This window comes from Hypanus sabinus, chromosome 2 (genome assembly GCF_030144855.1).
Source record: "Hypanus sabinus isolate sHypSab1 chromosome 2, sHypSab1.hap1, whole genome shotgun sequence".
NCBI lineage: Eukaryota > Metazoa > Chordata > Chondrichthyes > Myliobatiformes > Dasyatidae > Hypanus > Hypanus sabinus.
The window spans coordinates 82,472,766-82,497,119 of record NC_082707.1 but is presented as its reverse complement, the minus strand read 5'-3'; the positions used below and the strand labels follow the sequence as shown (position 1 = coordinate 82,497,119).

Here is a 24,354-nt window from a genome sequence, read left to right as displayed (position 1 = left end):
CACATCCAGCTCTTTTTCAGGTTTCTGTCTTCTTCAGCACTATGGCTAGAGTTACAGACTCCCAAAACTCCTCAAGTAAACACATTTTACCTAACCCCTCTCTGTTACTCCAGACAAACAACATTCCCTGGTTACTGACATGCATGCTAAAGGAAACAGGTCTTTCTCTTCATACTGTTGCAGCATCCACAATATCATTTACTGCTATTAATTAATTCTCCCTGCATCGCTTTTATATCAGAAGATAATCCGAAGATAATCTTCTTTTATAAAAGAAGATACGAGGTTGGTTTGGCAAATAAGGTGAAAGTAAATCCGAAAGGATTCTACAGTTATATTAAAAGCAAGAGGATAGTGAGGGATAAAATTGGCCCCTTAGAGAATCAGAGTGGTCAGCTATGTGTGGAGCCGAGGGAGATGGGAGAGATTTTGAATGATTTCTTCTCTTCGATATTCACTAAGGAGAAGGATATTGAATTGTGTAAGGTGTGGGAAACAAGTAAGGAAGTTTTGGAACCTATGACAATTAAAGAGGTGGAAGTACTGGCACTTTTAAGAAATTTAAAAGTGGATAAATCTCCGGGTCCTGACAGGATATTCCCCAGGACCTTGAGGGAAGTTTGTGTAGAAATAGCAGGAGCTCTGACGGAGATCTTTCAGATGTCATTAGAAACGGGGATTGTGCCGGAGGATTGGCGTATTGCTCATGTGGTTCCATTGTTTAAAAAGGGTTCTAGAAGTAAGCCTAGCAATTATAGACCTGTCAGTTTGACATCAGTGGTGGGTAAATTAATGGAAAGTATTCTTAGAGATAGTATTAACAATTATCTGGATAGACAGGATCTGATTAGGAGTAGCCAGCATGGATTTGTGCGTGGAAGGTCATGTTTGACAAACCTTATTGAATTTTTTGAAGAAGTTACGAGGAATGTTGACGAGGGTAAGGCAGTGGATGTAGTCTATATGGACTTCAGCAAAGCCTTTGACAAAGTTCCACATGGAAGGTTAGTTAAGAAGGTTCAGTCATTAGGTATTAATGCTGGAGTAATAAAATGGATTCAACAGTGGCTAGATGGGAGATGCCAGAGAGTAGTGGTGGATAATTGTTTATCGGGATGGAGGCCGGTAACTAGTGGGGTGCCTCAGGGATCTGTTTTGGGCCCAATGTTGTTTGTAATATACATAAATGATCTGGATGATGGGATGGTAAATTGGATTAGTAAGTATGCCGATGATACTAAGGTAAGAGGTGTTGTGGATAATGAGGTGGGTTTTCAAAGCTTGCAGGGAGATTTATGCCGGTTAGAAGAATGGGCTGAATGTTGGCAGATGGAGTTTAATGCTGAGAAGTGTGAGGTTCTACATTTTGGCAGGAATAATCCAAATAGAAAATACAGGGTAAATGGTAGGGCATTGAGGAATGCAGAGGAACAGAGAGATCTAGGAATAACTGTGCATAGTTCCCTGAAAGTGGAGTCTCATGTAGATAGGGTGGTGAAGAAGGCTTTTGGAACACTGGCCTTTATAAATCAAAGCATTGAGTACAGAAGTTGGGATGTAATGTTAAAATTGTACAAGGCATTGGTAAGGCCAAATTTGGAATATTGTGTACAGTTCTGGTCACCGAATTATAGGAAAGGTATCAATAAATTAGAGAGAGTGCAGAGACGATTTATTAGGATGTTACCTGGGTTTCAGCACTTAAGTTACAGAGAAAGGTTGAACAAGTTAGGTCTCTATTCATTGGAGCGTAGAAGGTTGAGGGAGGATTTGATCGAGGTTTTTAAAATTTTGAGAGGGATAGATAGAGTTGACGTGAATAGGCTGTTTCCATTGAGAGTAGGGGAGATTCAAACGAGAGGACATGATTTGAGAGTTAGGGGGCAGAAGTTTAAGGGAAACACGAGGGGGTATTTCTTTACTCAGAGAGTGATAGCTGTGTGGAATGAGCTTCCTGTAGAAGTAGTAGAGGCCAGTTCAGTTGTGTCATTTAAGGTAAAATTGGATAGGTATATGGACAGAAAAGGAGTGGAGGGTTATGGGCTGAGTGCGGGTAGGTGGGACTAGGTGAGATTAAGAGTTCGGCACGGACTAGGAGGGCCGAGATGGCCTGTTTCCGTGCTGTGATTGTTATATGGTTATATCAAAGGAACAGTCCTAATTTTTCCTCTAACTCTCAGGTGCTGGGAGAATCTTTGCATATCTCTTCTCCACACTCTCTAAAACTATCAGACCCTTCCTGGACTGTATTGATGAGAACTTATTAAATGTAGGTTAAATAATATTTTGGACAGTTGCCATCCAGCTTGTATGAATGTTCCCGTACCTTATGTTTCATGCAATGAGTGCAGGTTTCCTGTGTGCTTTCTTATATTATCTACCTATCTGCCTTTCTGCCTTCAGAGAACTGTGGATATGGATTCCAAGATCATCTATTCCTTCTCACTTCTTAATACACAAACATTAATAACGTATATTCTGTTTTTTATTTGTAAAATCTCACAGCTTCCTGGATTTATTAACCAGGCTAAGTATACTTTCTTCACAATCACTCTGCTTTCTTTGTCAACTTTGCCAATGATAGCCCCAGATCCAAAGCATTTTGACTCAATTGTAGCACTGTCTACTTGGCCCAGCAGGACTATAGCAGAAGCATCTCACTAGCCCTCCACTCAGCCTTTGACCACCAGGACAACAACAGCAATACCCATGTCAAGCAGCTGTTTTATTAATTACAGCTCAGCGTTCAAGCCCATCACTTCCTTAGTTTTAATCAACAAAATTCAAAACATGGGCTTCTGGAACTCTGTCTTCAACTAGACCTTGACAACTTCATCTGGAGATGACAGTCTGTATGGATCAGAAATAATATCTTTTCGTCGCTTGGCCCACTGCTCTTCTCTCAGCATTCATGAGACACACACGAACATTTTAGTAACAGCTTTTCCCCTCCGCCATTAGAATTCTGAACTGCCCATGAATCCTTGAACACAACCTCACTATTTTTCTCTCTTTTTGCGATATTTATTTTTTGTGTATTTCTTATTGAAACTTAGATTGTTTTACATTCTGTATGGCTGCCACTAAACAATAGGTTTCACACCATATGTTAATGATAATAAACCTGATTCTGAAAGACACAAGTTCCACACTAAGACTGTGGAACTCTAATGCAAACAGGCCCTCAGTTAATAAAATACACGTTGATGCTTAAGTTGTGACAAGTAAAGTTTTTGGTCTTTTAACTACATACATGTATATAAATTGAGGGCAATGGGTAACCCTAGGTAATTTCTAAGGCAAGGACATGTTTGGCACAGCTTTGTGGGCCGAAGGGCCTGTATTGCGCTGTAGGTTTTCTATGTTTCTATGATGTATATAGTGCAGACATCCCACTCTGCAAAAACTCATTTCAGGGAGGTAGCACCACCACCCCCGCCCCCTGCAACCCCATATACCCCCCCCCCAGCCCGGTCGACCTCCAAGGGTGTATGTATAAAGGGCATTAGATTATGAAAGAACACAACAATTTATTTGATCACATATTGAAAGTAATTACACACACACACATTTTATATATATATTCCTTGTTGAGTATTTTGTTGGCAGTCTCAATGCTAATAGCTAAATGCTAATGCAAATAGCTTTTCTAATTCTTTTACAAACTTTCCTTGTACTGTGATGTGGCTTGCTTGGCAGATTTGAGCACTTTGCCAGAAGTTTCAACCTCATAGCAGTCTGTGTCAATGAATTTGTTAATTTTGTAAGACATCAGATTCACAAGTGTTTTGTGAGACAGCTGACTTCTGAATTCTGGCTTAATGCGACACGCCATGCCGAATACGCTTTCTACATCACAATTAGAATTTGGCAGCACCAAAAGCAGCTTCATCTACTGGCATAGCTCTGTGAATCTCAACTGCCCTGTGCTCACAGGTTTTACTTTGGACAGCTTCCCCCAGAACTCATCAACTGGCAAACTTTTGTAGTTTGGCACCAGTCCTTCAAGGTTAGTTGAGACATAATCCAGGACTTCCAAGCAGAGCTGTCCTCTTGCATCTGCCTTGATCACATTTGTCATCAACACTGTACGGCCTTTTTTCTGTCCGGATGAACTTGTATAGATCCTCTGAACATTCAGGTTCCAGTGCCATGTGCACAATAGCTGCTTCTTGGTTGAGGTTTTTTTGCTATTTTGCTATTTCTGAATCAGGAAACATTTTCCGGAATAGCTTGTCTGTGTGCTTACACACCTGGTTACACCTTACACAGCAGGTTATGCTCAGCGATGAAAGACGTAAAGTACACCTCAGCTCTAGTGACCTTCTCTGTCAGACTTTGGTTTTCTGCTGAAAAGAACTGTGAAATACTTGAGCAGCCTTCCCTGCGCTTAGCCTCCCTAATATGTGTGGTCCCTAAAAGAAATAAAAGCATAAGGTGTATCCTTATTATATAGTCTTATGCAGAAAATGTGACATTAAAATATGTATTTATATTATATTATCATGGAGTCATTTTTGTTTATTCTATTACAACTTTAAGCAAGTCTACAGGGAGTTTGGCCTCATCACATAGGACATCAATAGAGTAGCTCCTTAGCAGCTAGCCAGCTAGTTTAAATAATGTTAGCTATGCTAATGAATGAATGACTCCTGTTAAACTCACCTCAACGTGTCTTGTACAGTCATTTAACCTACTGTGGGCAATAGAAAAGTCACTGTTACAAACACTGCAATGAGCAACACTGTCATTATCTTTGACCCCTATTAGGTAGGGGTAATCTTGAGTGTAGTCTGGGGTGAAGTACGTTTTACATTTCCTTTTTTTGGAACACTCTGCCATGACGCTGCAGGACACTAAACTGAACTGATGGACAATGAAAGAGAGAGAGAGGTCGACTGTAAAGACCGCCCATGGAGAAAACTGATAGGTCTACTTAGCTCAAAGAGAGACCAATTAGGATGCCCTCTCTGTCACTCTCTCGCTATGTCTGTCACTTGCTCTCGCTCTCTCTCTCTCCCTTCCCCACCCCCAACCCTCTCACTTGCTCGCTCTAAAAAAAATCGATTTCTGGGATATTGTATATAATTTGCAGGCGTCTGGAAGCCGCTATCAATATGTGGAAGACTGCTGGAACTTCCGGGAGAGGTGGAATGTCTGTATAATGTATCTCGAAATGAGACATTTCTTCGAACCAGGGTATAAAACACATAACACACATAACACATGATAACTTATGAAGGTAAGGATAAAATCTACAGATGACTCACACATAAATAACAAACTAAACCGCATTAATATTAAATAGAACAGATGACACATCAACTACAATGTGGCTGGGAGTTCAGAAGCCTAATGTCCTGGGGGAAGAAACTGTTTCTCATCCTGACCGTTCTTGTTTTTATGCATCAGAATCTCCTGCCTGATGGTAGAAAGTCACAGAGGATGCTGGATGGATAGGTGGGATCCTTAATGACACTAGGGGCCCTGCATCTGCAGCGCTCCTGATACATGGATGGTAGGGAGACCCCTATGATCCTCTCAGCCGTTCTCACAGAACTTTGTAGGGACTTCAGGTTTGATGCTTGACTGCTCCCATACCAGATGGAGATGCAACTTGTCAGGATGCTGTCAATGATGCTCTTGTAAAGCACAGTTAAGATGGTGTGGGGTGGGTGGGAGTCTTGCTTGCCTCAGTTTTCATAAGAAGAGGAGATGCTGCTTTGTCTTCTTGTTCAGGGTGGTGATATTAATAGAGTGGGTGAAGTCATCTGTGATGTGAACTCCCAGAAACTTGGTGCACAACTCTCTCTACGGAGGGGCCAAGTACTTGCAGAGTGAATGGTTCATCTGCACCTTCCTGAAGTCCACAATGATTTCCTTTGCCTTCTCCACATTCAACCTTAGGTTGTTCTTCTCACACCAATCCACCAGCTGCTCCACTTCCTTTCTATACTCCGTCTCATCATTGGTTCTTGATATGGCCAACCAATGTTGTGTCAGCTGCAAACCTGATGACACAGTTTGAGCTGGATCCTGCGACACAGTTGTGTGTCAGCAGTGTGAACAACAGCAGGCTGAGCACACAGTCTTGGGGAGTGTCAGTGCTTAGTGTAATGGGATTGCTGCCCACATGGACTGACTGTGGCCTTACTGTTAAGAAGTCCAGTTTCTAATTGCAGAGGATGGTGTTGAGACCCAGCGAGGACAGTTTCCCACCAGTTTCTGGGGTACGAAGGTGGTGAATGCCAAAATGAAGTCTATAAACAGCAACCTGGGATGCGAGACTCCATTTCCCAGGTGGGACAGGACAGAGTGGAGGGCAGAGGCTATTGCCTCATCAGTGGAACACTTGGAGCGATAAGTGAACTTGAAAGGGTCAAGAGTAGCTGGGAGAAAGACTCTAATGTGCTCCCCGACAAGCTGCTCAAAGTATTTTATAATGGTTGGTGTTAATGCCACCGGATGATAGTCATTTAGGCAGGTTACTGTCACCTTCTTTGGCATTGAAATGATGGTTGTGTCTTGATAACTGAGGAGAGAATGGATTATTCCAGAGAGATGTTAAATACATCTGTCAGCTGGGCTTTGCAGTCATTCAGAATCTGACCAGATATATTATTGGACCCTGCAGCTTTGCATGGCTTTACTCCAGCCAGGGCCTTCCTCCCCTCAGCTTCAGCCAGACAGAGCGTCTGCTCTCCTGGTCGGATGGCTGTCTTCCTCACCAGCACTTTGTCTGTACATCAGATCAAACCCTTTGCTTTCTTTCACCAAGCCAATCTTAAAGTCAATTAACTTCAAACTTTCTTGATCTTTCTGCTATGCAGTTCTATTAAATGAACTACAAGTAATATTAGTGAGCTGGGGAACATTCAAAAAATCTGATTGCCTTTAAGGATGGCATAATATCAGCAGCTGAGGATAAACCTTTGTATTTATAACAGACCCAAACCAGAATTTAATGTACATCATGCAAACTTTACTTCAAATAGGAACCAAAATATACAAAAAAAAATCACTCATGTTATTTCACAAATGAAAATCAGAAATCACTTACTCATGCAATCCCAAAATAATATTTTGGGCTGCAAATCTAACTTCAGCATGAATCAGACCAGAACTGTTGGAATGTGTAGAAGGTGTTTACTCACACTTGTTGACAAAATCTTACAGGACGTTGGAATGGGTCTTGCCATTTAATGCTCTCAAATCTAATAGTAACAGTCTTCCTAATGCAGTATGTATTTGAATAAGTTCAGGAGGCTACATTGTTCCTGATCACACTCCCAGATGGAGGTACAACAACCTACAAGTCAGTTCACAGAAGCATAATCAGGCAAAAGTCATTTGTATCAAGTCCAAGGAGACACGAGGGGACTTGATCAAAGAGATGAATTTTAAGGAACATCTTAAAGCTAAGAGAAATAGTGATTTCTTTTCTTAAATGACATTAATGGGCCAGATGGGTTTTATGCCAATCTGATTGGTTCATAGTCATTAATGATACTAGCTTTTAATTCCAGATTTTCTTCTAAGTGATTTTTAATTCCCCAGCTGCCACAGTGTCTAGATAACTTTTAAATACACTATTGTATAAAGACATGGAGTAAATGCTTTTAAAGTATTTAAGTATAACTGTGATTGTTAAATTGTTCATCTTTTAGTCTTATTTATTTTAAATCTATTTCTTTATGCTTTTACTATGATTTCAAATAATAATTCAACACTATACCTGAAAAATAATTTGTTCAAAGGAACAATGCTTTAATTTTTTAAAGTTACATTAGGAATATATGAATATTTAATGAATTTGAATATTTAAGGATATGTATACCTATTCAAGTCCAAAATAATGACCTTGGTCGAGGTTTATATTTATCTTTTCTGACTCTTTCCATCCCAAGATTCAATGCAAGTACTTAAAGTCATAAAATGACTGCAATTAGACAAACCCATGCAGTGACATGTCATTCTCCAAGTGATGCAAGATAGCCATGTGGAAATAAATCAGCATTTGGACATCTTCATTATCTATATGGGGAAAATTAAACAGAGTCTGACAACATTTTTCTATGAGCTCAGAGACTTTCTGGACCTTGAATGCTCACTGAAAGCTAATTTGAATTCCAACCTCTCACAGAAACTGTAAGAATTATTTAATCTTGAGTGGCTCATCTCTCAACTGGAGGGATAGTGGATGCAGAGGAAGTGAATAAATAAAAGGTGCAAGATGCATTCTGTTTTCTCTAGATCTCTCACAGTTTTATGCTCCTCACTCAGATGCAGTCAGGGATCAGCTCCTCTGTTACAGCCAGGGCTTGTATGTTACCCAAGCAACCCCTCACATATCAGATGAATCCACAAAGGTTTGCAACTTAATTCACCGTGAAGTAAAGCCTGACATAATGGCATCAGCACACAGGTGCACTTTACAGCAGCACTGATAAATAATGATCAAGTGCAGGATTATTGATCCTATCCTCCCATAACTGCAATGACTCAAATCTTGGTCAAACTAAGATCAGCCAAATGAGCGCAGGCTAGAGATAGAACACAAAATATTTTAGGTTATTCAGCTCAGTGATTTAAGGAACAGTTAGTCATCCACTTAGTCATCAGTTGTGTAGTCATGTATCTATTTGAAAGTGGAGCTTAGATTTCATTCTGGCCCCGTTCAAACTAATTAAGTAAATGCACTTTGTTTTGTGCAGAGGGAAAGTTGTGTCCAGAGGGAGTGAGAGCCAGAGCTAGCGTTACAATACTGGAGTATTGATTTTATGATCCTCATCACATTCAGAAGCAATGGAACTGGATATACATTTACCAGCACTGTAATAATATGATGCTGTGAGTTTATTTCAGCACAAAAACCTAACAATATTTACCAAATCTAACATTGACCACTGATACTTGAAAGATGCAATGACAGTGTACAAGCAGCAATGAATTGCTTCCAACGCATTAAGTAAAGAAGCTTCAGTTTAGAGTTTGAGCTTGTGTGAGCAATACAACAATTTGGGTGACAGATAGCTGACAGCCTGCTTCACTTCTCTCTTATTTTTATTTCTTTTGGGAAATGTATAATAGGTCAATATTCGGTATCACTTACTTTGCGTTGTTGAGCAAAAGTCTACTCCAATGTGATTCCACAAGAGTGTTTGGAAAATCTTAATGTGGAAACAGATAATCAGTGGTGGCTAATGTTGCAGGCTTCCTTTTTGTATAGGAAACAAATTATCACGATGTTGCAAAATATATAAATAAAAAGGGAAAACGCAAGGTAGTTGTATCATCATCTAAGATATAAATGCTTAACACATAGGTAGATATCAAGACCAACACTGGAAATCTGCCTCTGGTAGTCTCCATGTTAAAACTTTCTCCTGCATCTAGCTGTGAGCCAGGCCCTCACCATTGAATCACAACCTTTAACCCTCACTCTCAAGAATCAATCGCAAAGCACCCCACAAATGGCATTACCAGCTGGAGAATGTCTTTCTTCCTCTCCTCCTTCCTCTTCCTTAACCATTTTTCTATTACACCTCTGCACCTTTCCTAGTACAAAGGAAAAAGTTCTGGGCAAATTGGAAGGCCTTAAGGTGGAGAAGACACCTGGACAAGATGGACTGCATACCAGAGTCCTGAGAGAGGTTGCTGAAGAGATAATGGATGCACTAGTTATGATCTTTCAAGAATCACTTGATTCTGCCATGGTTCTGAGGACTGGAAAATTGCAAATGTCACTCCACCCTTTAAGAAGGGAGGAAGGCAAAAGGAAGGAAATGATAGGCCAGTTAGCCTAACCTCAGTGGTTGAGAAAGTGTTGGAGTCCATTATTAAGGATGAGGTTTTGGGGTACTTGGAAACTAATGACAAAATAAGTCAAAGTCAGCTTGGTTTCTGTGAAGGGGAATCTTCCCTGACAAATCTAATAGAGTTCTTCGAGGAAGTAACAAGCAGGGTGGACAAAGGAGAGGCAGAGGATGTCCTTTACTTGGATTTTCAGAAGGCATTTGATAAGGTGTGCTTTTGAGGCTGCTTAACAAGATAAAATCCCATGACATTCCAGGAAAGATAGAGGAATGGCTAACAGGCAGGAGGAAGCAAGTGGGAATAAAAGGGGCCTTTTCTGGTTGGCTTCCAGTGACTAGTGGTGTTCTTCAGGGTTCAGTTTTGGGACTGTTACTTTTCACATTGTTTGTCAATGATTTAGATAATGAAATTGATAAGTTTGTGGCAAAGTTTGCAGATGATAGGAAGATGCAGTGGTGTTAGAAAGTTTGTGATCCCTGTAGAATTTTCTCTATTTCTGCACAATTATGACCTAAAATGTGACTAGATCTTCACTTATGTCCTAAAATTAGATAAAGAGAACCCAATTAAATAAATAACAGAAAAAGACATTATAATTGTTAATTTATTTATTGAGAAAAATGATCAAATATTACATATATCTGTAGGAAAAAGTATGTAAATCTCCGGGGTAATGCCTTCTATGAAAGCTATTTAGAGTCAGATGTTCCAACCAATGAGATGAGATTGGAGGTGTGTGTGTAGAGCTGCCCTGCCCTATAAAAAGACACACAAAGTCAGGTTACTGACAGAACCTGCTCTTCTCATGAAGGACCTGTTTATGTGGATCACGCCTCGATCAAAACAACTTTCAGAGGACCTTAGAAGAAGAATTGTAGTAATGCATGAAGCTAGAAAAGGCTACCAAATTTCTTGGTGTTCACCTGACGGAGAATCTCACCTGGTCCCTCAACACCAGCTCCATAGCAAAGAAAGCCCAGCAGCATCTCTACTTTCTGTGAAGGTTGAGGAAAGTCCATCTCCCACTCCCCATCCTCATCACATTCTACAGAGGTTGTATTGAGAGCATCCTGAGCAGCTGCATCACTGCCTGGTTCGGAAATTGCAGCATCTCAGATCACAAGACCCTGCAGCAGATAGTGAGGTCAGCTGGGATCATCATTGGAGTCACTTTTCTCACTATTACAGACATTTACACCACATGTTGCATCTGCAAAGCAAACAGAATTATGAAGGACCCCACACACCCCTCATACAAACTCTTCTCCTTCCTGCCATCTGGGAAAAGACACTGAAGCATTCAGGCTCTCACGACCAGACTATGTAACAGTTTCTTCCCCCAAGCCATTAGACTCTTCAATACCCAGAGTCTTGACTGACACCAACTTACAACCCTCTACTGTGCCTATTGCCTTGTTTATTATTTATTGTAATGCCTGCACTGTTTTGTGCACTTTATGCAGTCCTGGGTAGTTCTGAAGTCTAGTGTAGTTTTTTGTGTTGTTTTACATAGTTCAGTGTAGCTTTTGTACTGATTCATGTAGCACCATGGTCCTGAAAAACACTGTCTCATTTTTACCCTATACTGTTCCAGCAGTTATGGTCGAAATAACAATAAAAAGTGACTTGACTTGACTTGACTTGACTTGACTTGAAAAGCATTCCTAAAGACCTGAGTGTTCATCAGTCCACAGTAAGAGAAATTGTTTACAAATAGAGGAAGGGCATCCTGCAAAGATCACACCAAGAGCACAATGTGCAATATTGAAGTAAGTGAAAAAGAACCCAAAAGCAACAGCAAAAAGTCTGCAGAAATCTCTAGAACTTGTCTCTGTGCAAGTTTCCACTATAAGAAAAACACTGAGCAAGAACATTGTTCATGGAAGGACACCACAGAGGAAACCACCACTCTCCAAATAAAACATTGTTGCTTGTCTCAAGTTTGCAAAAGAACACATGGATGTTCCAAAATGCTTCTGGGACAACATCCTGTTGTTAGATGTGACCAAGTTGAACTTGAAATGCACAGTGCTATGTTTGGAGGAAAAAGGGGACTGCACACCAACACCAAACCCTGATCCCAATTGAGAAGCATGGTGGAAGAAGCATCCTGGTTTGGGGCTGCTTTGCTGCCTCAGGGTCTGAACTGCTTGCAATTGTTGAGGGAACAATGAATTCAAAATTGCATCAAGACATTTTACAGGAAAATGTCAGGGTAGCAGTCAGTCAGCTGAAGCTTAATCGAAGTTGGATAATGCAACAAGACAATTATTCAGAAGAGTAAATCAACATCATAATGTTCTAAAAAGAAGAAAATTCATGTTTTGGAATGGCTGAATCAAAGTCCATAAGACCATAAGTCCATATGATATAGGAGCATAAGTAGGCCATTCAGCCCATCAAGTCTGCTCTGCCATTCAATGATGGGCCGATCTAATTCTTCCAGTCATCCCCATTCCCCTGCTTTCGCCCCATACACTTTGATGCCCAGGCTAATCAAGAACCCATCTTCAGCGAAGAAACCCATCTGTCCTCAGTAACGGCCTCACCTTTGTCCCCCTTTGCCCACACCTCAGCGAGTTCCGCGTACGCCATGACACTGAACTCTTCTTCCTCCGGCTCCGTCTCCGAGCTTACTTCTTTGACAAGGACTCTCCTACCCCCACCGATGACGCTTTCTCCCGTCTTCAACCCTCCTCCTCTTCATGGACACCCTGCTCTGGTCTTCTGCCTGCTCTGGATCTTTTTATTGCTAATTGCTGATGGGACATCAACCGTCTCGACTTCACCACACCCTGTTCCAATTCCAACCTCACTCCTTCCGAACACTCTGCTCTCTCCACACCAATCCCAATCTCACTATAAAACCCACTGATAAGAGGGGAGCTGATGTTGTCTGGTGTAATGACCTCTACCTAGCTGAGGCACAGTGACAACTTTCTGATACTTCCTCTTATTTACCCCTTGATCATGACCCCACTAAGGAGCACCAGGCCATCGTCTCCTAAACCATCACCAACTTTATCAACACTGGGGATATCCCATCCACTCCCACCAACTTCATAGTTCCCACACCCCGCACTTCCCATTTCTACCTCATACCCAAGATGCACAAACCTGCCTGTCCAGGTAGACCCATTGTCTCAGCTCGCTCCTGCCCCACTGAACTCATTTCTACATAGCTTGACACTGTTTTATCCCCCCTTGTTCAATCTCTTCCCACCTATGTTTGTGACACTTCTCACGCTTTGAATTTTTTCAATGATTTTAAATTCCGTGGCCCCCACTGCCATATTTTCGCCATGGACGTCCAGCCCCTATATACCTCCATCCCCCACCAAGAAGGTCTCAAAGCTCTTCCCTTCTTTTTGGATCCCAGACCTAACCAATTCCCCTCTACCACCACTCTCCTCCATCTAGCGGAATTAGTTCTTACTCTCAATAATTTCTCCTTTGGCTCCTCCCACTTCCTCCAAACCAAAGGTGTAGCCATGGGCACCCGTATGGGTCCCAGTTATGCCAGCCTTTTTGTTGGCTTTGTGGAACAGTCCATGTTCCAAGTCTGTACGGGTATCTGTCCCCCTCTTTTCCTTCGCTACATTGACGACTGCATTGGCGCTGCCTCCTGCATGCATGCTGAGCTCGTTGACTTCATTAACTTTGCCTCTGACTTTCACCCTGCCCTCAAATTTACCTGGTCCATTTCTGACACCTCCCTCCCCTTTCTTCATCTTTCTGTCTCCATCTCTGGCTTACCTACTGATGTCTACTATAAGCCTACAGACTCTCACAGCTACCTGGATTATTCCTCTTCCCATCCAGTCTCTTGCAAAAGTGCTTCTCACAATTCCTCCGTCTCCGCCTCATCTGCTCTCAGGTTGAGGCTTTTCATTCCACGATGAGGGAGATGTCTTCCTTTTTTAAACAAAGGGGCTTCCCTTCTTCCACCATCAACTCTGCTCTCAAACACATCTCTCCCATTTCCCGCTCATCTGCCCTCACGCCATCCGCCCGCCACCCCACTTGGGATAGGGTTCCCCTTGTCCTCACCTACCACCCTACCAGCCTCTAGGTCCAATGTATAATTCTCCATAACTTCCTCCACCTCCAACGGGATCCCACTACCAAGCATATCTTTCCCTCTGCTCCCTTTCTGCTTTCCACAGGGATCACTCCCTACGTGACTCCCTTGTCCACTTGTCCCCCCCCATCCCTTCCCATCTCCCCCCATCTCCCTCCTAGCGCTTATCCTTGTAAATGGAACAAGTGCTACACCTGCCCTTCCACTTCCTCCCTCACCACCATTCAGGGCCCCAGACAGTCCTTCCAGGTGAGGTGACACTTCACCTGTGAGTCGGCTGGTGTGATATACTGCGTCCGGTGCTCCCAGTGTGGCCTTTTATATATTGGTGAGACCCGATGCAGACTGGGAGACCGTTTCGCTGAACACCTGCGCTCGGTCCACCAGAGAAAGCAGGATCTCCCAGTGGCCACACATTTTAATTCCACGTCCCATTCCTATTCTGATATGTCTATCCATGACCTCCTCTGCTGTCAAGATGAAGCCATACTCAGGTAGGAGAAACAACACCTTATATACTGGCTGGGTAGCCTCCAACCTGATGGCATGAACATTGACTTCTCTAACTTCTGTTAATGCCCCTCTTCCCCTTCTTACCCCATCCCTGACATATTTAGTTGCTTGTTTTTTCTCTCTCTCTCTGCCCATCACCCTGCCCATTCTCCATCTCCCTCTGGTGCTCCCCTCCCCCTTTCTTTCCCCCTATGCCTCCCGTCCCATGATCCTTTCCCTTCTCCAGTTCTGTTTCACTTTTTCCAATCACCTTTCCAGCTCTTAGCTTCATCCCACCCCCTCCAGTCTTCTCCAATCATTTCGCATTTCCCCCTCCGCCTCCTACTTTCAAATCTCTTAGTATCTCTCCTTTCAGTTAGTCCTGACGAAGGGTCTTGGTCCGAAACGTTGACAGTGCTTCTCCTTATAGATGCGGCCTGGCCTGCTGTGTTCCACCAGCATCTTGTGTGTGTTGATTGAATTTCCAGCATCTGCAGATTTCCTCGTGTTTGCAAGAACCCATCTATCTGGGCCTTAAATACACCAAATGACTTGGCCTCCACAGCTGCTTGTAGCAAGAAATTCTATAGATTTATCACCCTTTGACTAAAGTAATTTCTCTGCATCTCAGTTCTAAATGGACGTTCTTCACTCCTGAAGTCATGCCCTTTAATCGCACTCTCTGTTTTCTGCCAACTGTCTGATGCTCCACCCATGCTAGTAACTCCCCTGTAATTCCATGGGCTCTTATCTTGCTAAGCAGCCTCATGTGCGGCACTTTGTCAAAGGCCTTCTGAGAATCCAAGTACACCACATCTACTGCATCTCCTTTGTCTACCCTGCTTGTAATTTCCCCAAAGAATTGCAGTAGGTTTGTCAGGTAGGATTTCCTTTCAGGAAACCATACTGGCTTTGGCCAATCTTGTCATGTGCCTTCAGGTACTCTGTAATCTTATCCTTAACAATCGATTCCAACAACTTCCTTACAACTGATGTCAGGCTAACAGGTCTATAGTTTCTTCTCTGCTGCCTCCCACCCTTCTTAGATAGCGGAGTAACATTTGCAATTTTCCAGTCATCCGGTACAATGCCAGAATCTATTGATTCTTGAAAGATCATTGTTAATGCCTCTGCAATCTCTCCAGCTACTTCCTTCAGAACCTGAGGGTGCATTCCATCAGGTCCAGGGGATTTATCCACCCTCAGACCATTAAGCTTCCCGATCACCTTCTCAGTTGTAATTTTCACTGCACAAACTTCATTTCCCTGACACTCCTGAATGCCTGGAATACTGCAGACGTCTTCCACTGTGAAGACTGTTGCAAAATATGCATTCAGTTCCTCTGTCTCTGCATCTCCCCTTACAATAGCTCCAGTGTCATTTTGCATTGGTCCTATATCTACCCTCGACTCTCTTTTACCTGTTATATTTACTTCAAAAAGCTTTTAGTATCTTCTTTGATATTAGTCACCAGCTTTCATAATTCATCTTTTCTTTCCTCTTCTGCAAGTTTTAAAAGCTTCCCAAACCTCAATCTCCCCACTAGATTTGCTTCCTTGCATGCCCTCTCTTTTGCTTTTACTTTGGCTCTGACTTCACTTGTCAGCCATGGCAGTGTCCTTCTTCCCTTTGAAAATTTGTTCTTATCTTGAATATATCTGTTTTTCACTTTCCTCATTTTTCACAGGAACTCCAGCCATTGTTGTCCTGCTGTCCTTCCTGCAAATCCAGCACACTGGATTTTAATTTTTCCCTCTCAAATTTCAATGCGAACTCGATCATAGTGTGATCACTGTTCTCTAAGGTTTCCTTAACCTTAAGCTCTCTTATCACTTCCAGATCATTGCAAAACACCCAATCCAGCATAGCCAATCCCCTAGTGGGCTCAACAAAAAGCTGTTCTAAAAACCTATCCCTTAGACATTCTACAAATTCTCTCCCTTGAGGTCCCGTACTGACCTAGTTTTGCCAATCCACTTTCATGTTAAAATCCCCAGTGATTATCATGACATTGCCTTTCTGACGAGCCTTTTCTGTCTTCTGCTGTAATTTGTAATCCACATCCCGGCTGCTGTTTGGAGGCCTGTATACAACTGCCATTAGGGTCCTTTTACCCTTTCCATTTCTTAATTCAGCCCATAGAGACTCTATACCTTCCAACCCTATGTCATCCCTTTCTACTGATTTAATATTATGTTTTTATACACAGAGCCACACCACCCCCCCTCTGCCTACCAACCTATCTTTCCAATACACTGTATATCCTTGGACATTCAGCTTCCAATGGCAGCCATCCTTTAGCCAAGTTTCAGAGATGGCCACAACGTCATATTTGCCAATCTGTAGCTGAATTTCAAGATCGTTCATTTTATTCCTTCTGCTGTGTGCATTCAAATATAACACTTTCAGTCCAGTATTTGTTGCTTTCTGTTTTAATTGCACCACCCCTCTATTGCCCTGTAACTCATGCCACTGGCTGTGATTATACCTCATCTCCTGCCTGTCCTTTATATCATCTCTGCTGCACGTTATCTTTGATTTATTTGTTTTCCCCTTCCTCAACCCTCTCACTCCATTTCCCATCCCCCTGCCAAATTAGCTTAAACCCTCCGTAATAGCTTTATTAAATGTGCCCACTGGGATATTGGACCCTTTTGTTTCAGGTGCAACCCATCCATTTTGTAAAGGTCGTACCTCCCCCAGAAGAGGCCGCAGTGATCCAGGAACCTGAAGCCCTGCCCCTACACCAGACTCTCAGACACACATTAATATGCCTGATCATGTTATTCTTCCACACGCTAGCACGTGGCACAGGCAGCAATCCCGAGATTACTACCCTAGAGATCCTGCCTTTCAGCTTCCTACCTAACTCCCTGAATTCTCTCTTCAGGACCTCCTCCCTTTTTCTACCTATGTCATTGGTACCAACATGTACCAAGACTTCTGGCTGTTCACCCTCTCCCTTCAGAATACTCTGCACCCGATCCGAAACATCCCGTATCCTGGCATCTGGGAGGCACCACAGCATGCGGATATCTCTATAAAGCAGACAGCACCTCCTGTCTGTTCCCCTCACTCTGGAGTCCCCTATGATTACCTCATTCCTCATCTTCCTCTCTCCCTTCTGCACTATGGAACCAGGCTCCATGGCCGAGATCCGATCACCGTGGTCGTCCTCTGTCATGTCATCCCCCTCAATGAGATCCAAAACGAGGTAATGATTACTGAGGGGGATGGCCACAGGGATGCTCTCTACTATCTGAGGTCTTCCCTTCTCTTCCCTGACCGTCACCCACTTATCTATCTCCTGCAGCCTCGGGGTGACCAACTTTCTATAGCTCCTCTCTATCTCCTGTTCATTCTCCCTAATAAGTTGTAGGTCATCAAGCCATAGCTCCAGATCCCTAATACGGTCTCTTAGGAGTGGCATCTTGGTGCACCTGGTGTAGATGTAGCCATCTGGGAGACTGGAAGCTTCCTGGGATTCCCACATCCGACACCCAGAGCAAAATACTAACTCTACCGACATGCTCTCTATTCCAAAAAAAATGCAAAGAAAAACCAAAAACAAAGTCCATCTACCCACTTACCTTTCTGAAGCCCGCTTTCACCAAAGCCTGAATGAGCCAAAGTCTGCGGCTTCTACTCTCGCCATTGGGCTACTCCCGACAATAGCCACTCTGCTTATCCCTTCTGTACTTTTATTTAGTTTGTCGAGCTCATTTGCAGGCGCCAATAGGCCCCGCACAATTAAGTCCTGACCTGAATCCTTTAGAAATGTTGTGGAAGGGCCTGAAGCAAGCAGTTCATGCAAATAAGCCCACCAGCATCCCAGAGTTGAAGCAGTTTTATGAGGAGGAATGGCCTAAACTTCCCCCAAGCCAATACACAGGACTGATCAACAGGTACCGGAAACATTTGAAGTTATTGTTGTACAAGAGGTTCACACCAGTTACTGAACTCAAAGGTTCACATACCTTTTCCAACAAATACATACAATATTGGATCATTTTTCTCAATAAATAAATGAAAAAGTATTTTTTTTGTGCTATATATTTAATTGAGTTCTCTTTACCTAGTTTTAGGACTTAGGTGAAGATCTGATTGCATTTTATGTCATATGCATGCAGAAATAGAGAAAATTCTACAGGGTTCACAGAGTTTCTTGCATCACTGTAAGTGGAGGGGTAGGTAGTGTTGAGGAATCAATGCAACTGCAGAAGGACTTAGACAAGTTGGAAGAATGGGCAAAAATATGGCAGATGGAATACAGTGTTGGGAAATGTATGATAATGCACTTTGGTAAAAGTATTATCTAAATCAAAGGTGCAAAGGGACTTAGGAGTCCTTGTGCAAGACTCCCAGAAAGTTAATTTACAAGTTGAGTCTGTGGTAAAGAAAGTAAACGCAGTGTTCGGATTCACTTCAAGGGGAATTGACTATAAAAACAAGGAGATAATGCTAAGGGTTTCTAAGACACTTGTTAGGCTGCACTTTGAGTATTGTTAGCAGTTTTGGGTCCCATATTTCAGAAAGGATGTGTTGTCATTGGAGGGGGTCCAGAGGAGGTTCATGAGGATGATTCCCGGAATGAAGGGATTAAAATATGAGGAGCGTTTGGCAGCTTTGGGCCTGTATTCACTAGAATTTAGAATACGGAGGGATCAACTTGAATCCTATTGAATTTTGAAAGGCCTAGATAGGGTGGACGCGGAGAGGATGTTTCCTATGGTGGGGGTACCCAGAACTCGAGGGCACAGTCTCAAAATTGAGGGGTGACCTTTTAAAACATGGTAAGGAAGATTTTCTTTAGCCAGAGAGTAGTGAATATGTGGAGTACTCTGCTACAGAAAGCTGAGGTGGCCAGACTGCGGGTATACTTAAAGCGAAAATCGATAGTCTCCTGATTGGTCAGGACATCAAAGGTTATGGTGAGAAGGCAGGTGTATGGGGTTTAATGTGATCTGGGATCATCCATGATGTAATGGCAGAGCAGACTTGATGAGCTGAATGGCCTAATTCTGCTTCTATGTTTGATAGTCTCATGATCTTAATTGAATATCTGCAGGCTTCAGTTTGGTACATTTGAAATGTCTTTCAAACTCATCTTGTGGAATGACTGAAACAGATGAGCCAGTGTCCAATTCCATTTTAGTTAAATTTGCCATTCACTTTTGGCATAAGCCATATTGCTTGACTATTGTTAATTTTCACACTATCAGTCTCAAGATTGACAGGACACAGTCCTGTGTTACTCTCATCGTTATCATATTTTACATCAACAGCATGCAGATTTGTGCTCTTTTTGAAGCGGCACCTTGATTTTTTTGTGTATTCTCTTCCCTTTGCAGACCAATTATTTTTATCTGCCCAATATGCTCTTGGTATGTGTCCTACTTTGTTGCATGTTCTACAATTTCACCTTTAAACCTGCATTAGTCTGATGTATGTGAGCCCTTGCCACAATGGTAATATAATTTGTTCAGCCAGGCTGGTTTATGTTTGGATGCTGCACTTTCACTCATCATCACTTTCATTTCTGTTTGCAACTCTATTGCATCTCCGGCTGCAGTTTCTATTGAAACAGCATTTTCCACAGCTCGTTTGAATGTAAACTGTAATTCAGTTGGGAGCCATTTTTGTACGATTTATTTTAAAATTCCACAAACTAAATTATCTTTAGAGCATTACTGAATTGACAATGTCAATCTGTTCAATTCAGCTGTGCACGCTGAAATGGACTCCACTTTATGATTCCGCTTGAGAAACCTGAAGAGTTTTGCAATCAACAATGACTTCAGTTCTTAGTGCATCACTTTTACAATCACAGCAAAGCTAATTCTGATTGTTTGGTAGGAGCAAACTGTCTGTCTTTAAACCTAATGAACTCATCAAAATTGGCACTCACTTCTCACTAGTTATTTCATTTGTTTCAAAATTTTGTTTCAATAGCTCAGTATACTTGAGCCAATTACCCGTTGTGTAATCAAACTCATGAATCTTTCTATTGTAGCCAGCCACTTCTGATTTTTATATGATTATTATAATCTGGTACTCACTCTTGATGAACCCTGATTTCTGTTTATGGTGTTTAAAAAAAGACACAGAAAACTCGATCATACCTTCCTTTTTGAAGGCACTCTCTCCACATGCCGGGCTGTGCTAAGCATTTTTTTTACTTCGAACATCTCATTTGCTTTATTGGTTGGCAGCTGTGTCAGGTTTGTTTTAAAAGTACCTTGTTGCCAATCATATTTTGTAACTTCAAAGCCTTGAATTAATTCAAAGGAGGTGCAGAGAGATTGAAATACAGGTGTAACTTTGAGTTTACTTTAAGTGAGGCAGGTACGTATCATGTGGTAGTCATTCATGTACTTTTACATATAACCATAAATAATTATTTAAAATAAGACAGCTTAATCAAACAATATAATTATACAGGATTACTAAAATATTATTGTATTATTGAACTATTGAGTACACGGCAGCTATCATCTTCCAGCTAGCCTTCTTCCCTCCCCCTCACCTTTTCATTCTGGCATCATCCCCCTTCCTTAATTTCCATAGATACTGCTTCACCTGCTGAGTTCATCCAGCACTTTGAGTGAGGTGCTCTGGATTTCCAGCATCTGCAGATTTTCTCATGTTTATGTATTTAAAAGGTACCAGTTTGTGCTTTGAAGTCAGAACAACTTCTTTCAGCACCTGCCATCCACTTTGTTATGTATTCATATACATTTTCCCTACAGGCTGGCGTCAAGCATGTTAGATACTGAACATAATGTGAGAGGGCATTCTGGGGAGATGACATACACGCAAAATACACAACCTGCCACACATCACCCTTTGGGCCTCTGCTCACTGGAATTCAGAAGAATGCGGGGGAAACTTGGAAGATAGGGTGGGTGTGGAGAGGATGTTTCCTATGGTGGGGGTATCCAGAACTAGAGGGAACAGCATCACCATTGAAGGGTGGCCCTTTGGAACAGGGGTAAGGAGGAATCTTTTTAGCCAGAGAATAGTAAATCTGTGGAATGCTCTTCCACACACTGTGGTGGAGGCCAAGTCCATGGGTATATTTAAGGCGGAGGTTGATCATTTCCTGATCGGTCAGGGCATCAAAGGATGGCGAGAAGGCAGGTGTACGAGGTTGAGTGGTCAGCCATGATGTATGGTGGAGCAGATTCAATGGGCTGAATGGGCTATTTCAGTTCCTGTATCTGATGGTTTTATGGTTTGGGGGCAGTTATCTCACACAATATGCCATCGGGTGAAGAGGGTCCAATTGCTCTTGCATCAACGACATTAAGCAAGGCAGAAAGTTACCATGCCGAGATTGGGTGGGATGCACTCGTAATTGTCTTTAGAGTTAGGAATTCCATCAGTTTCTCTTTGGTTAAGGATTTACGCTACTGGAATCAATTTTTGGTCCACATGAGGCCTTTCCTTCCCCAGCTGCCAGTTGAATGCAACATTGGGCTCTGTTACAATCTGCCCCTCAGTTCGACATAAAGTACAGGAGGTCTAAGCACCATTTAAATGTTGATGAACTATTTAGACTCCCCTTAGTTGTTACAGCTCCAGAGCCATCCCTGAAAGAGATCTTTTCCTTCAAGGAAGTACTTACAGCTCTGATAACTGCGGCACAAGTCCTGAAGCACACTTGCACTAACCCTGTTCTATCTAGTGGACATGGTAACTCATGAATGGAAAGGAGAAGCAACCATAGAATTGAAACCTCACCAGGCTTGATGGACGGGGCTCACAGTCCAAGCAGGATATTTACTGTGGGGCTACCGTGCTTCATTCCTCCACCATTCAGAAAGCAAGTGTTTGACGAGCTACGTGCATACTGTGGCATAGTGTGCATGAAAAAAAAATGCTCACAACTATTTCTGGTGGCTAGGACTGGATGTAACATTGAAGACAAGGCCAAAACATGTTCAAGTTGTCAGTGAGTTTGAAATGTTCCTCAGCTTGTTCCCTTGCATCCGTGGGAATGACCTGAAGAACCAAGGCAGAGGATTCACCTGTATTTTGCAGGATCTATAGTAGCCACGTGCTCTTGGTTGTAGTGGATGTACACAGCAAATGGCCTGAAGTCACCATCATGAAGAGCACTACATCTGAAAAATACATTGAGGAACTACATTCCATCTTTAGCCACATTGGGTTCCTCAACAGCTTGTAAGTGACAATGTAGTGTACTGTCTGAAGAGTTCAAGGTGTTTATTGAAGTAAACAGCATTCAGCACATCAAGTCAGCATCACATCATCTAGCCACTAATGGCTTTGCTGAATGATTCATACAAACAACGAAACAAGACCTTAAGACATCAGTGGAAAATGGATGCCTCAACCAGCATCTTAGCACTTTCGTGCAACACACCTCATACCATCACCAAAATAGCTCCAGTCACTGCAGCTTCATATTGGTTTGGCCTGCTTAGACTCCCAACACAAACAGACTGTGCTACATGAACAGAAAACCCAACCGGAGAGACGTGCCCAAGCGATGCACAGAAATTTTGCAGCAAGAGAGACAGTACTTGCCCATCAACAATATCTTTGGAACGAAGTGGATACTGTGACAGTGGTGGCACAAACTGGTCCTGTGTCGTACACAGTGGAAACTGGAGGCGGCATGTTGATCAGCTGTTGCCCACTTTTGAGGCTACTGAAAGCCAACACAAACTGACCAATCCGGGCACAGTTGAAGAACTCTGAGACGACGACTGCAGAACCACCATTATGATCATATGATAGAGTCTGTGCTCCTTTGTCTGTGGGGAGCTCCCTACTGAAAATGCAGTACTTCAGCCAACATCTGTACATACTGTACACCACCAAGAGATAAAATGACTTTGGTGCCATCCTGAGGTTGTTGGTATTCTCACTGGAACAGGCGGCTCCCGGTAGAATGAATCTCTACTTTAGTGACTATCCCCAGCACATGGGGCAGAATAATCCTTAGGGGTACAGTGCTGTGCAAAAGCTTCAGGCACATATAAATATATATATCTAGGTTGCCTAAAACCTAGGCATGGTGTTTGCCAATGTGGAGCGGAGAGTGAGTTAGTAAGTTAGGCAGGAGCAAAGGATGATGGAAATGGTGACGGTGGAGTGCCATGTGACCGGTGTGGGACAGCCGGCAGAGGAGTGCCGGGGTGGGGGGGGGGGGGGTTGGTGGCACTGGTGCAGCCACACTCAGCCCTGAGACACCAGGCAAGGTCATTTGATTCCAAACAACAGCTTATTGGTCATCACAGAATGTCTCTCTGGTGCTTCCCATTCCCTCCCCTCTGCCTTCCCCTATTTCCAACCAGGATTCCCCTCTCCCTGCCCCTTCCCACTCTCAGTCCACAATAGAAACCTGTATCAAAATCAGGTTTGCCATCACTCACATAAATCATGAAATTTGTTTTTTTTTGCGGCAGCAGTACAGAGCAACACATAAAATTACTACAGTACTGTGCAGAACTCTTAGCACCCGATATATATGTTCCTAAGACTTGTACTGATAATAAAGACAGTCTACCCTTCTTTCCCTAGTTTAATATTTTTTTGTTGTTGGTTAAATTTGGTGTTTATAGTTCAGTAGCTAACCCGTGCATGGGAAGGGGGAGAAACCTTTAAAATAAGGTGGGGAGGGGAGAGATACATTACATATTCATGTATATTTTGGCCCTTGTGGGTTGCTGTCAAGCTTCTCTGTGTGTTATGTATTGAATGTAACGTGAGAGGACATTCTGGGTAGATGATTTACAAACAAAATAAACTGCAGCACATTTGTTCCTGGCCTCTCCATCTCTCATGTGAGTACCCCAAACAGAACACGCTTCTTGTAAACTAGAACCAATTCTGAACTAAAATCAAATCAGTAACCAACTTAAAAACATCTGATGATCGTGGGGAATGGGTCTCTCCTGACTGATATCTCCTGAGGGCTATCCATGCCTCTAAA

The 24,354-nt window shown here is 42.6% G+C and overlaps 1 long non-coding RNA gene across 1 annotated transcript in view; it reads left to right on the top strand.

Annotated features, from left to right (window-relative positions):
* LOC132405101 (uncharacterized) overlaps positions 1 to 24,354 on the top strand; it is a 142,338-nt gene that overhangs the window by 79,817 nt on the left and 38,167 nt on the right. The window lies entirely within an intron of this gene.